Here is a 17,967-nt window from a genome sequence, read left to right on the forward strand (position 1 = left end):
CAAAGCACGGGACCTCCAGACTTGTCGAGAACATGGACCATGAACTTTGACGGATCCAAAAGGCTAGAAGGAGCTGGAGCAGGCGTGATATTAGTATCGCCTCAGGGAGATAAGTTGAAGTATGTGCTACGGATGACGTTTCCTAACGCGTCTAATAACGAGGCGGAGTACGAGGCACTCATACACGGGATGAAGATGGCGAAAGCTTGCGGCGCAACCCGGTTAAAAATATTCTGTGATTCTCAACTAGTGGCTCAACAGGTGATGAACCAGTGCGACGCAGTCAACGACAGCATGATAGCATACAAGGAGGTATACAACGAACTCGAGAAACTTTTTGATGGGTGCGAAGTGAATCATATTAGCAGACTCAGCAACGACGAAGCCGACATTTTGGCAAACATCGGGTCGCAATGTTTGGCAATACCACCCGACGTATTTTGGGAGGAGATAAGTGAAAGATCAACAAAGGCGAAGAAATAGCCAAAGAAAAAGGAGAAGCTCGAGAAAGCTTTGGGGGCTCCACCGGCAGTAGAAGCAAGTACATCGGGAGATGAAGAAGAATCACATGAGGTGATGGTGGTTCAGGTTCCTTGGATGCAGGTATATGTCGCATATATTTCAAGGAAAGAAATACCCGAGGATCCAGTAGAAGCAAGGCGAGTTATTCGACGGTCCAAGGCTTTCACTGTGGTTAAAGGTGAGCTGTATAAGCGAAGTATATCGGGCGTTTTGCAGCGATGTGTCACGCCCGAAGAAGGTCGAGTACTCTTAAGAGATGTGCATGAAGGAGTGTGCGGACACCACGCAAGCAGTCGAGCTATTGCAGCCAAGGTTTTTAGAGCAGGGTTCTACTGGCTAACAGCAATCGAAGATGCAAAGGACATAGTACGTACCTGCGATGCGTGCCAAAGGTTCGCCGCAAAACCTCATTCTCCGGCAGCAGAGCTGATGCCAATACCGTTGTCATGGCCCTTCGCTCAATGGGGTCTCGATATGGTGGGCAAATTGCATAAGGCATGGCCAGGAGGGTACGAGTATATGCTTGTAGCTGTCGACAAGTTTACCAAGTGGGTTGAGGCAAAACCAATAATCTCGCCAGACGCAGCATCAGCGGTAAAGTTCATCAAAAGTATAGTTTTTCGGTTTGGAGTTCCTCATAGCATAGTCACAGACAATGGCAGCAATTTTACATCCAAGGAATTCAAAGCATATTGCGCAGAAGTAGGCATCAAGTTACATTTTGCGTCGGTGGCGCACCCGCAAACCAATGGTCAAGTCGAGAAAGCAAACGACATCATCTGCAGCGGCATCAAGAAACGCCTGTTAGCACCATTGGAAAAAGCTCGACACACTTGGCCAGAGGAGTTGCCTAGCGTGTTATGGAGCATACGGACGACGCCCAATACAGCGACACAAGAAACTCCGTTTTTTCTGGTCCACGGAGCTGAGGCAGTGTTACCAATAGAGTTAGAACACAATTCCCCGAGAGTGGCGGAATTTAATGAAGAAACCTCGAGGAAGGCACTTGAAGACGACGTGGACGCACTCGATGAAGCTAGAGATGAAGTGCTATCAAGAGTTACCAAGTATCAGCAAGACCTGAAAAACTATCATAGTCGACGATTGCGCCCGAGATCTATTCAAGTTGGCGACCTCGTTCTTCGGCTTACTCAGGACAGCCACGAAAAACTTGAGTCACCATGGGTGGGACCATACATCGTTACAGAGGTGATCGCAGGAGGAGCATACAGAATAAAGGACAAGAAGACAGGGGTCGCAGAGCCAAATCCATGGAACGTGGCGCAGCTTCGGCGTTTTTACGCATAGAAGTCAAAATATAGATGCATGTAAACATACAATGTACTGAAACGCTCGCGAGTTTTCAGACGCACTCTTTTCCTTTCAGGGCACCGAGTGGGGCTGGAAGGTTTTTAATGAGGCGGGCTCGCGATGCTGCAATATAGTGAAGATATTGGTGACATACATCTTTTTCTTCGACAGACTCGGGGGCTTGCAACCCGCGAGTTACACAATATATACTCGGTCTTTACAATATAGACAACCAATTTGCCTTGGTCTAAAAACCTCGCAAATAACATAACTATATTCGGGGGGCTAAAGGAAAAAATACATAGCTCTCGTAACTTACAATATATTTCTCGCAATATACAAGATATCTATGTATTTCAGGGAAAACTTGACAGAAGGGAAAGAACTTCAATCACCCCCTAAAAGGTCATCTATGTTTACCCTCTCTTCTCCCGCAGAAGCACCCATGAAATCAGCATAATGGCTGTCCGTGAAGTATGCAGCATCCATCCGAAGAAGATCATCAATCATCCTTTCGGCTACGGGTGTCACCACTTCATTGATCTTGTCGACGTTCCTCCTTCGCTTCTTTAAGCGTTCGTGGCAAAGATCAACAACGTTGGACATATCAAGTTTCGGGTAGCAGATCTGGAGCATGATCATAGCAAACCTAGCACCAGCCATCAATTGAGCCTTCACAAATCCGTGAACTCGCTGAACACTTTTAAACTTGTTCATCAGTTCGGGCAGAGTTTTGGGTTGCAGGTTCCGAGGAAACATGGCATTGTAAACCATGGCGAGTGTCCTTGTGCAGAAGTCGAGATATTCCCGAACCTGGGAAGCACGATCTTGAAATCGTACAATTTGTCGGGTTTGGTCCGGAGAAGACCAAAAGCTGGAGTTGTTCTGCTGTGCAAGACGAACGAGAATCTCGGTCCTCGCATTAACACGCTGGTCTTCGGCAGCAACATCCAAGAAAGAACCTAACCATATCAAAAGATATGAGGACCGAAAAACTCGTATGCAAAGTAAGTAAAAGAACGCATGAGGTGAGACTTACCCGCCATATCCAGACTTGCGTCAGTCAGCAGGTCAAGCATATAATTCTCTCGAGACGTAGCTTGCAAAGCCTCGGCAACGGCAGCATCTTTTAACTCTGAGGCTTCTTGAGCCTGCTGAAGAGCCATTTTTTCCCGCTCGGAAGATTTGCGCGATTGTTCCTTGAAAATAAGGGATTGTTTCTTCGCGGCCTGGAGTTGTTGTCGAAGTTCAGCTATTTCTAGTTGATTTAAGTTCACAGATGAGGAGTCATCCAGCAAAACTTCGTCAGCTATACGTGTGGAGTAAGAAGTTGCAGGAGAAGCAGAAGGTGGTACAGCAGCCTTAGAATAGTTGTCAAATATCAACTGAAAGAAAGAAAAGGTCGACATCAATAACCAAACAGAGGATTACTCCTTTCATTAATAAGTGGGGATATTTACAAGTGATGGTCCATTACAAAAGGTCAGCTCCTAGCGAGTCGACGAAAATAGTCGCATATCGTAAGGATATCGACATCTATCAAAAGAAAGAGGAGTAAGTTGGTCTACTTGACCTCCGGCCTGGCGGAACTGGAAGGAGTAGCTGGCTTGTATCCAAGGAAGGAGAGAATCTTCTTCGAGTGCAGTTTGGCGGCCTTGATTAGAGACTGCCATCTCTCCTTGTTCATCCTCTTCGCCTCACCAGTTTTCGCCCAGTCGACGCTCTGCTGGGCCTCGGCAATCAAAGCTATGGTGCCTTCCACGCCGATCTTCAAGTTTTCTTGCCGGAAAGCAAGTCCAAGATCTTCCTCAGGGATGAACTGCTTGGCGAGATCGGCGTAGGCCTCTGGTTGTTTTTTCTTCGGGAAGAAGTAGGGGAAAAGGCGCGTAAACGCGGTCCGCGCATCAGCAATGCTGCGGCGCGCCAGATCAACGTGAATTTCAAGGAGGGAAAGGGCGTCGACGAGACGGTCCCCTTCTGGCTCCTGCAGTTCGAAGTCTTGACCCATTTTTCCTGCTGAAACAAAGTGCGGGTTATCAACAGATATAAGGACACATCTTGGAAGGGACTCGAGAAAAGTGCTTAGTAAACTTACTGGCGAAGCGCCGATTTTGCGACTCAAGGCGGCCGATGATAGCTTCTTCACGCGCTATCTGTTGGGTTGTCTTCTCGCTTAAGGAATCTTCAGCCTGGTGAAGCCTCTTCTGAAGATCCCCAACAGAGGCAGCGTCTTCTTCGGCTTTCTTGCGAGCTTTTTCGCTTTGCTCCAGCTTGAGGGCAAGGTCATCGGTGCGCTTATTGGCCTCAGAAAGGCCCTCTAGCAAAACAAGAGGTAACAATGTTATGACAAAAAAGCAGAGGAAAATCTACTCGATGAAAAGAGGCAAGAGAGGAATACCTTTCAACTTATCAGCATGGTCATGATACCCGATAAATTGGGTACCAAGACGAATAAATTCTTTCATCAAAGGCTGAAAAGTAATAAGGATGAGAAAAACAAGATGGGGAAAAAGTTCGACAGCAAAAAAGAAATTGAGCAGAGCACTTACATCGTCCATAGGAGGAGTCGCAGAGCTACCAGTCAAAAGACTCGACTCTTTGCCTGGCTCAATCCTCGCTCTCTTCGGTGACGGGGCACGGGGGCTCGCGACAGGAGTCGGATGCCTTATATCTTGAGGAGGCGAGGTTTCGTCCGTAACTGGGCGAGTCTCCGAAAGAACTAAAGTACGAGACGTGCTCGTCAGAGCAGCCACGTTAGCAAGAGGATCTTCTTCCTCCTCGCCACTATACATCAAGAAATAGTATAAGAAACGACCAACAAGCAATATATCGGGTGCAAAATAAAGACAGGGACTTACGAGCTGACGAGGGCATCGTCGTACGGGTTGAAGGCTATCCCCTCTTCTTCGGGTGCAGTCTCCTCGACAGGAGATTTCCCCGCTTTGGAAGTGCCAGAGTCCGCGACCTCATCCCTTTTGCTCTTGTTTGTCGGGGAAGCAGCAGAAGGGAGAGAATGCGTCGACTCAGAAGCTTCAGATTCTTCTCTTTCAGAGGAAGCCGCGGATTTACGAGAACCCGCGACTTCACTCTCAGGACGAGAAGTACCCTGGTTCTCGTCGGTGACGACGGTTCGTTCTTCGATTTCCCCGCCTTCAGGAAGGGGAGGAAGAGAAGATAGAATTTGGTGCTTCTACAAGGAGCAAAGATATATCGACAAAAAAGTCAGCAATTCACCAGCACGAAATAAAGGCAAAAGAAATCAGCAAAAATAGCAGTCGACAAATGTTAAAAATTCGGAAGGACAAAAAGTTTACCTTGGGGAGGGCGTTGGTGCCGCTATACGGCTCCACGCGACAGGAGGATGGAACGGCGTCTTTCTTGCTGAGCGATGAGATTTTTCGGACAAGCTTCTCCAAATCCTTTACTGACAGATCCTTGGAGAAGCGGTCCACGTCTTTGGCGCCAGAATACATCCAGAGAGGGTTCTTGCGAGCCTGAAGAGGCTGCACCCTAATCCTAAGGAAGTATGCAGTAATCTGAATACCCGACAGTTCTTTGCCACGGGTATTCTGGAGTTCGTGGATTCGCTTCATCAGCGCATCTGTCACCGTTTTTTCTTCATCAGAAGCTTCAGCGTCCCACGAGTGACGACGAAAGATTTTCTCGGCGCCGTCAAAAGGAGCGACATTGTACTCTTGCGAGTCGTTATGCTCTTCATGGATGTAAAGCCATCTTCTGCGCCATCGTTGAACAGAGTCAGGGAATTTGACATCGAAATATTCGACATCTGGGCGGACGCATATAACTACACCACCTACATTATAGGCGGTGGTGTGGGAGCTGTTGCGGCGGACAAGGAATATGCGTTTCCACAGGCCCCAGTTGGGAGGGGTCCCGAGAAAGCATTCGCAGAGGGTGATGAAGATAGATATGTGAAGGATGGAATTGGGGGTGAGATGATGAAGTTGCAGGCCGTAAACAAAGAGTAGTCCACGAAGAAATTCGTGGATCGGAGTAGCTAAACCGCGGATGAGGTGGTCGACAAAGGTTACCCGGTATCCAATGCGCGGCGTGGGGTAGCTCTCCTCGCCGGGGAAGATCAGCGTCTTCTCCTGCTTCATAAACCCAAGCTTCTTGAGCAGGTTCACGTCCTGGTTGGAGATCCTGGATCTCTCCCACTCGGAAAACTGCAGATCTTCCGTCGCCATGGGTGAAGTGTGCTTGGTGAGCCTGGACCGCGGCGGCATTCAGTGGGATTGACTGGTAGGAAAGTAAGCACGGGCGCAGGAGCGTTTTTGGCAATGGGGATTTTGGAAAGAGATGGAGCAGAGGTGCGGCGCAGCGAAGGGGAGAACGGAGGAAGAAGAAGATCCTTTATAGACAACTTGCGAATCGACGTACCGTTAGATGCAGCAGTAATGGACTTGATGCTTTACACGTGGCTCAAAGGGGTAAAAATGTATTTTCACTGTGAAGGAACTGGACAGGCGCTGCAGTGCGCGTGCCAGAAAAAGCGGAGGACGTGTGTCCCCCACTTGCGTAACGTGTCAAACTGCTGGAGATTTTGGGTCCACAAGCCAGTGACAGGACAGAACTCGTGTTCTCCTGATACGACGGTCGTGGCTATCGTCAGCACTGATGTCACTTTAAAAGAGAGAAATTTCGACTGTGTTGTTCTGAAGATTGGCGACAGAGATGGATTGATGATAACTTCGTGAGCTTTTGATCAAATACAAGTTTTTGATCAAATGCTCGGGGGCTACTTTTGAAAGAAGGAAACCTCGAGTATGGCAAGAAAGAAAAGGCGAGAGCCTATGATCAAATACAAGCATTTGTTCATATGCTCGGGGGCTACTCCCATCGGGAGCGCTGGTCGCGCACCCGATAAAGATGGAAGCACTGGAAAAAGTCGACAATATAGCAATTGCGATACTGCAAAGGTGAGCCTACAACCAAGTACAAGCACTTGGTTGTAGCCTCGGGGGCTACTCCCATCGGGAGCGCTGGTCGCGCACCCGATAAAGATAAAACGAGCAGAAGAAATGACAATATAGCGACAAATGTGTTAAAAAGGTGAGCCTACAACCAAGTGCAAGCACTTGGCTGTAGCCTCGGGGGCTACTCCCATTGGGAACGTTGTTCGCGTGCCTGATGAAATTCAAGAAATCTTGGCGAGCATATTTCGAGTTATCAAAATAACTCTTCATATACTCCCATCGGGAGGACAAGATAACAATACACAAGTCATCCGTTGACTCGAATAAATGTGCTATTCCAGCAGCCGAAAAAGGCACTCGACAATATATTCTCAGAGCGCTTCAGTTGCGAATTAATCTCTGAATGCCGCAAAACTTTGCGAAGGTAAGTCCCCAGGATCTGTCCTGTGCGGCGTGGCACCGCCTCTGACTGTGCTTTGCTACTTTTTCCGTATCAACAGATACGAAGAAAAATCCTAACGGACGCGTTAGGTACCCGATAAAACATAAACTGGGGTCCGGCATATGGTAAGACCTTAAGCGGCGCATGTCGAACTTACACCAGTTTCCCGAGATCATGTCCGGGGACTTGATCTTGAAGTAGGTTTTTGCGGATTGCCACGAGAGCAGTTAACTGGTACCTGATCCGTCAGATGAACCAACCCCAACTACCATTATCCCTGTACAACATATGGCTGTTATAAAATGATTCGGAAAAATTATGTGTTATTATAATGACGGAGATTTTCCCTGATTCTTCGGTTCAAGAAAAATCTCGGGGGCTACTGACATAGGCATCCCCAATGGGCTTGCCGAAGAAGGTACCCGGGGTTTGATTGAAGGCCCACGACCCGAAGTTTATGAAGCCCGAAAGCCCAGTTGTGGAGCAGTTTGGGAACATAGAGTTGTATTAGAAATAATGATTTGTAACTACTACGGGTCGAACTCAAAGAGTCTCCCGGACTTTGTAACTTGTACATCACGAAGCCCTCGACTCCGCCTCCTACATAAGGGGGAGTCGAGGGACAAAGAGAGGATCGATTCATTGTCAACATAACCCTAGTTTTCCCAGCAGTCGAGTACCTTTTCCGGCTGAAACCCTCGAGATCTACTTGCCATCTACTTCTGCTAAAACCCTAGTCTACAATCTGTAGGCATTGACAAGTTGATACCTTGTCACTGGGGTCCCTCTCAGGTAGGTGTGGACTTTGCTGCTCATGTGGACTGCTACCAGGAGGAGTCGATGGCCATTGCTGCTCATGTCGAATTTGATGCTCATGTGGACTGCTACGAGGAGGAGTCTGTGGCCTTGGCAAAAGTACGATGTATTTCTTGGGCCGTAGGGCGAAACCGCGCTTGACATCGGCCATTGTCTTCTCATCGTCACCTCCAGGAAAATCAAGCTCCAATGTTTCATAACCCGTCAGAACGTCATCCACCCCGACACGAGCACAACCAGGTGGAATGGGCATATGATGGTGCGTTGCTCCATCTTCATTTGGGTAAACATAGCCGACCGCCACCTTAACGGACACGTTCCTCATTGACATATATAGCTCGCAATCTATCTTCTCCGTGACATAATCCACGGGGTAGCTTCCTCCACATCCATCAAGATGAGAGGAACCCACACTGCTTCTTCGCTGAGATGGGGCGGCATCGGCTTGAGGATCTTGTAGAAACAGCGGCTGATCAGGTGCCCTCTGATTTTTCTCAAGCACCTCCACCCTATTTATCAATTACGTTAACCTGTCTGACTCCTTCTTCTTCTTTCTCGAACGGCTTCTATAAGTGTCAGCGCACTCCAGCCACGCTTCCTTCATGGTGACACCTGGGAGGGCTCGTACCTGTCCAACGTGTTCAGGATTCCCCAGAGCGAGTGTCAGCTCGTCATTCTCTCTATCGGGAATGTACTCTCCCTTTCTAACCTTTTCAATTGCATCTATAAGCTGCGTCGTGATTGCTTCAATTTTTTCCTTCCATTTTCCCTTTGCAACGATCTGCCCTGTCTTTGGGTCCAACCCTGCCCCATGCGCGAACAACCAGAACTTGGACCGGTCGGGCCAGTCCCATGTCTGTGGAGTGATTCCTGCCTCCATCAGTTTAGTTTCAAATGCTCTCCACTTCGGAATGGCAGTCTTGTAGCCACCTGTCCCCAAATGATGGAAATGTACCTTCTTTGAAGCATTTTTCGTATTTATGACTGATCGGGACACAGCAGTAGACGATTGCTTATACCTCGTAAATGCGGGCCAGTGATCTTTTATCTTCACTAGACTTTCAGTGAATACTGGATCTTCATGTTTATATCTGTCCCATAAATTTTTCTTCCAGGTCTGGAATTGTGTGGCCATCTTCTTCAGAGTCCATTCCTTGACTTTCTTCTTCTGTCCTTCTGTCATGTCTTCCGGTAGGTTGAAGTGTGTCAGTAGACTGTCCCAAAGAAAAAAATTCAGAGTATCGTTGACATAACTAGCTTCAGGCCCCGCATTCTTCGGCTTATGCCACTCTGGAATGCTGATCGGTACATGGTCCCTAACAAGAACTCCAGCTTGATTTATAAATTTGCGGCAGTGCTCTTTGGGATCCATCGGTTCACCACTATCCTTAAATACGGTGAGGGCTAACCTACCCTCACCCTTTAGACGTTGCGTCGGGCCTCGTTGTTTTTTAACAGATTTGCTCGATGATCCAGAAGGCTAAAAGAAAAATGATTCGTTAATAAGTGCAATACAAATAAATGAATGCATCTAGTGATGAACATAGCCTTGATATATAAATATACACCTCACCGGAGTTTGTTAAGGACACTTCGTTGTCTCTTCTAATTTCTTCATACTCAAGTCCCTCACCGACATCGTTCAGAAATTGTGAGGACTCATAGTCATCTACAACGGGTTCTCCATCGGGTTCCGGTCCACGGGCACTCTCATATATCATTTTCTGCACGATTTCTTTTTGATCCTCATCTCGAACGAAGGTGCCGTCCTCCATAGCTCAATGTCACTACAAAATTAAGTGCAATTATTTCATTCATCATGTCATGATCATAACAGATTGCTAGATGGATAACAATTGCTAGATGGATAAAAATTAAGTGCAATTATTTCTACACGGAATCGGCGTTCCCCCTCCTCCTCTCGCTCTTCTCTCTATTTCTCGACCCTAGCCCTAACACTCGGCGCTCCTCCTCGATGTCACGGTGGCACCGCCACGGACTCGGCGTTCCTCCACCGACGCCGAGAGCGCCACGGCCACGGACTCGGTGTTCCTCCACCGACGCCGAGAGCGACACGGCCACAGACTCGGCGTTCCCCCTCCTCTCGCTCTTCTCTCTATTTCTCTCCATCTACATGTAATCAGCGTCCCCCCTCCTCCTCTCGCTCTTCTCTCTATTTCTCGACCCTAACCCTGACACTCGGCGCTCCTCCTCGATGTCGCGGTGGCACCGGCATGGACTCGGCGTTCCTCCACCGACGCCGAGAGCGCCACGGCCACGGACTCGGCGTTCCTCCACTGACGCCGAGAGCGGCACCGCCACGGACTCGGCGTTCCCCCTCCTCCTCTCGCTCTTCTCTCTATTTCTCTCCATCTACGCGGAATCGGCGTTCCCCCTCCTCCTCTTGCTCTTCTCTCTATTTCTCGACCCTAACCCTAACACTCGGCGCTCCCTCTTCTTCCTCTACCTATCGAGCCAGGACAGCACGGTGCAGGTCACCGCCAAGGCCTTCGCCTTGCGCTGCACCATCTCCGTCTTCAACGTCACCACCATGCAGCGGCCGCCGCCTCCTCGCCTTGCGCTGCACCATCTCCGTCGCCACCATGCAGCGGCCGTCGCCTCCTCGCCTTGCACTGCACAATCTCCGTCGCCACCATGCAGCGGCCGTCGCCTCCTCGCCTTGCGTTGCACCATCTCCGTCGCCACCATGCAGCGGGCGCCGCCTCCTCGCCTTGCGCTGCACCATCTCCGTCGCTACCATGCAGCGGCCGCCACCTCCTCGCCAGCATCGGTGTCAATCAAAGGCCAGCCAGGTGCTATCCCCCGGGCTGGGGATTGTGTCGAGCACCTGGCGGGCGGTGGTCGGCGAGCGCGCGGTGGCATGGGGCGCCGTGGCCGGCCTGGTCATCTAGGTGGCGCGCGCGCGGCGAGACGGGCAGGGAATCGAGGCGGCGGCGCAGAGGCTAGCGGCGGGCGACGGCGCCGGAGGAGGGGAGGAAGGGGCCGGGCCGGAGGTCTCACCTCGGTTGGCCGGCGCGCGGAGAGGATGGAGCGGCGGCGACGGCGGCGGCGCGTGGAGCTGCGGGGCGACGGCGATGATGACGGCGTGGTCCGCGCGGGCGACGGCGACGGTCCTCTGTGTGTGCGCGCGGTGAATTTGTTCTGCTCTGGTTCGATTTGGCCGCGCGGCCAAGGGAAAAGGAGCTGCGGACCTTTGGTATCGGTTGGAGCCACCAACCGGTACGTACCGGTTGGTGGCTCCAACCGATACCAAAGGTAATTTTTTTGTTTTCTTTTTCTTTTTCTCTTTCTTTTCTTTTTCCGTTTCTTTTCTGTTTCTTTTTCTTTTTCTATTTCTTTTCTGTTTCTTTTCTTTTTCTGTTTCTTTTTTTTTCTTTTTCTATTTATTTTTCTTTTCTATTTTTCTTTTCTATTTCTATTTATTTTTTATTTTTATTTATTTTTCTATTTCTTTTCTGTTTCTTTTCTTTTTCTATTTCTTTTTCTTTTCTATTTCTTTTTCTTTTTCTATTTCTTTTTTTCTTTTCTATTTCTTTTTCTATTTCTTTTTCTATTTCTTTTCTGCTTTTTTTCTTTACTCCCGCCACGATGCCGTCCGCGCGGGAAAGTTTTCCGCCACGACGCCGCGCGGGAGGAAAAGGGCGGGAAATAATGGGAGGGAATAAAATTTTATTACGATTGAACTGGAATTAAAGTACATAGCTCAACTGAAAATTAAGATACATGGCCAGATTCGAATGTTGGAGTCATTCAGTCATACTCGTGCTTAACCCTATAAATGTCGCCATTGTAGTCATCGTAGTCGCCGACGTCGTCGTCGCTGGCATCGGGGTCGCGGTAGTCGAACCTCGGCTGGTGAGCACGCGTGGGCTGGGACTGAGGGTAGCGCAGGCGGGGGCCACGGTAGGCCATGACGCTCTGGAGAGTCCGGCCGCGCCACCACAGCCGACGGCCGGCCTCGTTGAAGTTCGAACGAGGTGGGCCATCCTCCTCGTGCCTGGCAAGCGCACTCTCACGCCGATTGATGAAGAAGCTGTCCCAAGTCGGGTTGTAGTCGGGATGCCACTGGGGATTCCTCCGCTACTCTGGCGTGAGCTCGAAGTAGCAGTGGTTCGTGATGGCCATCTGGCGCGCCACACCTAGAGGGATAGGAGGGACCGGTACGCCTCCGACGCTCAGCAACCAGCCGGTTGGGGCGCAGTAGCCCGGCGGGCAGGGGTAGTTCGAGGCGCAAAGCGCCTCCGCCTCCCGGGGGGTTAGAGATACGATGGAAGCCATGGGATAGAATGATGAGGTTTGCAGATATGAGTCTAGATGTGATATGTAAATGGAGGCCAAGCCTACATATATATAGTGAAAAAATGGCGGGAAGACGGAGGCGGGAAGACAGAGGTGGGAAGCGGTGGAAAGCGCGGGAAGAAAATAGGCGGGAACGCAGTGGCGCGGGAAACTTTCATCCCGGGTGGGGGCTCAAACCGGGACAAAAGATTGGGGGGCCTTATCTGGGGGAGGCTTGTCTGGGAGGGCCTTATCTGGGGGGTGGCTAACCTTTAGTACCGGCTGGTGGGTGCAACCGGGACTAAAGGTGGTTTTTGTGTCATCTAACAAAACTGTCGGTGGGAAAAATTTCCCTGCAAGCCCGTGAAAGACTCCATCTCCTCTAACAGTAATGGGGAAAGGGTTGGGAAATCTCCCGTGGCGGAGCTTCTCGAAGATGTCGTTGGTGCACACGCCCTACGGCATCTTCGGAAGCCCGTGAAAGCTACTTAACTAGTAAAACAAGCCAACCATCTCCATTGTTAATATCTTACATACAGTAACATCATTACACAAAAATAAATGGGAAAGTGATTTCCATATTGAGATACACAAGTTATGATCCCTATATAGTCTTCTGAGTTTTCTTCGTGTATTTCCCTTTCTTCTGATTGCGACGCAACCATGGACAATCTTCATTATTTAACATGATGCTTGGGTCAGTTTTTACCTTGAAGGGTGGAATATCATCAAACTTATTATAATCTTCTGACATGTCTGTCTTGTCCTCTACTCCCACGATGTTTCTTTTTCCTGAAAGAACTATGTGGCGCTTTGGCTCATCGTATGATGTGTCCTCTTGCCTTTCTTTTCTTTTTTTTCGGTTTGGTAGACATGTCCTTCACATAAAAAACCTGAGCCACTTCACTGGCTAGGACGAATGGTTCGGTGTCGTACCCTAGATTCTTGAGATCCACTGTAGTCATTCCGTACTGCGGGTCTACCTGTACCCCGTCTTTCAGGTTGAACCATTTGCACCGGAATAAAGGGACCTTGAAATTATGTCCATAGTCAAGTTCCCATATTTCCTCTATGTACCCATAATATGTGACCTTCTTCCCATTGTCCTCTGCTGCATCAAAGCGGACACCACTATTTTGGTTGGTGCTCTTTTTATCTTGGGCGAACGTGTAAAATATATTCCCATTTATCTCGTACCCTTGAAAAGTCGATATAGTCGAAGATGGTTGCTTGGCCAACAAGTATAGCTGTTCTTCATCAGTGACATTCATGAGACGTGTTTGCAACCAACTGCCGAAAGTCTTCATGTGTTCTCCATCAATCCAATCTTCACATTGCTCCGGGTATTCAGAGCGTAAGATATTCTTGTGTTCCACTATGTACGGAGCCACCAAGCTGAAATTATGTAGAACTGTGTAGTGTGCTTGAGTGAAAGAATGTCCGTCCATACACGTTGTTGCTTTCTTTCCTAGCGTGTCTTTTCCACGCAGTCTCCCCTCATAGCGCGATTCAGGAACACCGATCGGCTTAAGGTCAGGAATAAAGTCAACACAAAACTCAATGACCTCCTCTGTTCCATAGCCCTTGGAGATGCTTCCTTCTGGCCTAGCACGGTTATGAACGTACTTCTTTAAGACTCCCATGAATCTCTCAAAGGGGAACATATTGTGTAGAAATACAGGACCGAGAACGCCAATCTCTTTGACCAGGTGAACGAGGAGATGCGTCATAATATTGAAGAATGATGGTGGGAACACCAACTCGAAGCTGACTAGACATTGCACCACATCCTTCTGTAAATTTTGTAGAGTTAGTGGATTGATCACCTTCTAAGAAATTGCATTGAGGAACGCACATAGCTTCACAATGGGTACTCGTACATTTTCCGGCAGAAGCCCCCTCAATGCAACCAGAAGTAATTGTGTCATAATCACGTGGCAGTCATGAGACTTTAGGTTTTGAAACTTTTTCTCTGACATGTTTATTATTCCCTTTATATTCGACGAGAAGCCAGAAAGGACCTTGATGCTACTCAGGACTTCAAAAAAGATCTCCTTCTCTTCTTTGGTAAGAGCGTAGCTGGCAGTACCTTGATACTTCTCTGGATTCAGGTTGTTTCCTTCGTGGATACTTTGCTGGTCCTGCCGTGCATCCGGTGTATCTTTTGTCTTCCCATACACGCCCAAGAAGTTTAGCAGGTTCACGCAAAGATTTTTCGTCACGTGCATCACGTCGATTGCAGAGTGAACCTCTAAGATTTTCCAGTAGGGTAGCTCCCAAAATATAGACTTCTTCTTTCACATGGGTACGTGTCCGTCAACATCATGCGGAACAGATTGTCCGCCAGGACCCTTTCCAAAGATCACTTTTAAATCCTTGACCATATCATATATAACATCCCCAGTAGGGCGGGTAGGCTTCGTTCGGTTATCTGCCTCACCTCTGAAATGATTTTCTCTCTTTCTTACGTGATGTTGTTTTGGAAGAAATCAACGATGCCCCAGGTACACATTCTTGTTTCCCAAATATATACTATCAGTCTCACATAAATAGTGTGTGCATGTATTGTATCCCTTGTTTGACTGTCCTAAAATGTTACTAAGAGCAGGCCAATCATTGATGATTACAAACAACAACGCTCGTAGGTTAAATTCCTTTTGTTCGTGCTCATCCCACACAGGTACACCTTCTTCACGCCACAACTGTAAAAGTTCTTCAACCAATGGCCTCAGGTACACATCAATGTCGTTGCCGGGTTGCCTCGGGCCTTGGATGAGCACTGGCATCATAATGAACTTCCGCTTCATGCACAACCAAGGAGGAAGGTTATAGATACATAGAGTCACTGGCCAGGTGCTATGACTGGAGCTCTGCTCCTCGAAAGGATTAAAGCCATCTGTACTTAGACCAAATCTTAAGTTCTTTGCGTCATCTGAAAATGACTTGAACTCTCTGTCGATTTTTCTCCACTGCGACCCGTCAGCGGGGTGTCTCAGCATCACATCTTTCTTACGGTCATCTTTGTGCCATCGCAACAACTTGCCATGCTCTTTGTTTTGGAACAAACGTTTCAACCGTGGTATTATAGGAGCATACCACATCACCTTTGCAGGAACCCTCTTCCTGGGGGTGGACTCGCCCTCAACATCGCCAGGGTCATCTCGCATGATCTTATACCTCAATGCACTACATACCGGGCATGCATTCAAATTCTCGTACTCCTCGCGGTAGAGGATGCAGTCATTGATGCATGCATGTATCTTCTGCACCTCTAATTCTAGAGGGCAGACAACCTTCTTTGCTTCGTACGTACTAGAGGGCAATACGTTCTCCCCTGGAAGCATCTTCTTTATTATTTTTAGCAACTTTTCAAATCCCTTGTCAGAAGTACCATTCTCTGCCTTCCATTGCAGCAATTCTAGCGTGGTACCCAGCTTTTTCTGGCCATCTTCGCAATTTGGGTATAACAGTTTGTTGTGATCCTCTAACATTTTCTCCAACTTCAACCTCTCCTTTTCACTTCCGCAGTTTATCTTCGCATCAAGAATGGCCCGACCCAAATCATCATCGGGGTCATCAAAAATCGGCTCATCAAAAATGGGCTCTTCTTCAGCTTCGTCTTCCCCCATTCTACTATCACCGTCTTCAGTGAACATAGGATAGTTGTCACTATCCTCTTCTTCTTCGTTGTCTTCCAATATAACCCCTCTTTCTCCGTGCTTGGTCAAACAATTATAGCTGGGCATGAAACCGTTCTCAAGCAGGTGGACGTGAAGGGTCTTTGAGGTAGAGTAATCCTTCGTATTCTTACAGGAACTACATGGACAATAAATGAAACCATTCGACCGCCTGTTTGCCTCAGCCACGTTGAGAAAATAATGCATGCCATTAATGAAGTCGGGATGGCACCGGTCACCGTACATCCATTGTCGATTCATCTGCATTATATAAGTATATCAAAAATCATTAATTACACAACATCATGGATATATGAGTGACCAACTTAATTAATATTCAAGTTCATCACATAAAACTAAGTTTTTTTATAAAAAAGAAGAGGCTCACCGAGGTGGTACGGTGCCGGCTAGGGGACGACGCTGGCGATCGACGGCGGTGAGGACGGGGATGATACTAAAACCTACAAAACGTACTTTAATTTGAGCTCAAATTGCATATAAAAAGAATGAAATCCCTAACTTAGGCATTTCATCGAACACCTTGCTAGCACTAGAAAAATAATACGAGTTAAACTAGCAAAGAAATGAGCTAAATTAGAAACGACGGAAGAAAGGATGATATTGCTAACCCTTGGATAGATGGATGCCATTAATCTTGTTAAAATGGTGGAGAAAAAATGAAGATTTGTTGGAGTGTGAGGGGTGCAAAATATTTAGAAATGTGAGAGGAGAGAAGGAGAAGAGAAAATGAGAGATGCAGGGATCGGGGGCGCTGAAGATATAGGAAGGTACCCTTTAGTACCGGTTCTTTAGATGAACCGGTACCAAAGGTCCAGCCCTGGCCCCACCTACGCCTGAAAATTGGGCTGAAAACCTTTCGTATCGGTTCGTAAGAGAACCGGTACTAAAGGCTCAGACGGTTGCCCATTTTTCTACTAGTGGTCATTATCTCCGGAATTCTTCCCCTTCATTTCTTTTGCTTGCTTCACTCCCATTGGTCTTTTGGGCCTTGCCACCGAGCTTGGCATAGAACTTCTCTTGACACCATCACTTGATGCTTCATCCTCATCATCATCGCCCACAAGGTGTGGCTCCATCTTGGCTCTGATGGGCACCTCCATGTCTCGGTTCCTCCACTTCTCTTCCTTCTCAAGCACCGTGTAGCAATGTGCTAAAGTGAATGGTCTCCCTTTCACCACCTTTCCTTTCTTCGATTTCTTCCAGTTACCTCTAAATAGATTTTGGGCAACGGTGAGCTGCACAAAGAAGAGAACAAATTAGGCACAAATAAATCACATATTTGACATATGAAACATCAACAAAAACACAACTCACCCTATCAAAGTCGCGGTAAATCGGCGGTTTTTGTGTGCCGCGCTAAAATAGCGCTTCTGCTGGAGATGCTATAAAATTAACTATTTCAATTGCAAGCTCTTTCTTTTGATGTGCTGAAATGTTTGTTATCTAATAATCACTCTGTCCATATCACAAAAATAAATAAAAAAGATGACGGTAGTCTTCGAGATTTGCCTTTGACCACTAACTTTTTTTCACTATGATACATGTTTTAAACGAAAATTTATATCATAATCTACATCTGAGGACAAGTTTAAGCATATGATTTACAAGTTCTGATTCAAAATATTAGAAACAATCCATATAATAACAGGAGTCATCTCCAAAACAACAGCTATTTGTGATCCGGAGGGAGTAAGGTTTTTTGTTTAAATAAAAGATTCCTTAAAAATATTATAAACCAATGATCCCATATTCATTCCTTTTTTTGTTCAATCATATAATCAGCAAACAAGTAGAAATCCAGTTGAACCATATTGCAATGACTAAGCACACAAGTAGGTATACTTCCAACGAAGTTCCAACTTTTTTTTACCAATCTTTTTGCCAAGTGCAGAATCTGGTTCTCATATTTATCTATTCCCCTATTTACGACGAAGGCATCAGG

This window comes from Lolium perenne, chromosome 7, assembly GCF_019359855.2.
Source record: "Lolium perenne isolate Kyuss_39 chromosome 7, Kyuss_2.0, whole genome shotgun sequence".
Classification (NCBI taxonomy): domain Eukaryota; kingdom Viridiplantae; phylum Streptophyta; class Magnoliopsida; order Poales; family Poaceae; genus Lolium; species Lolium perenne.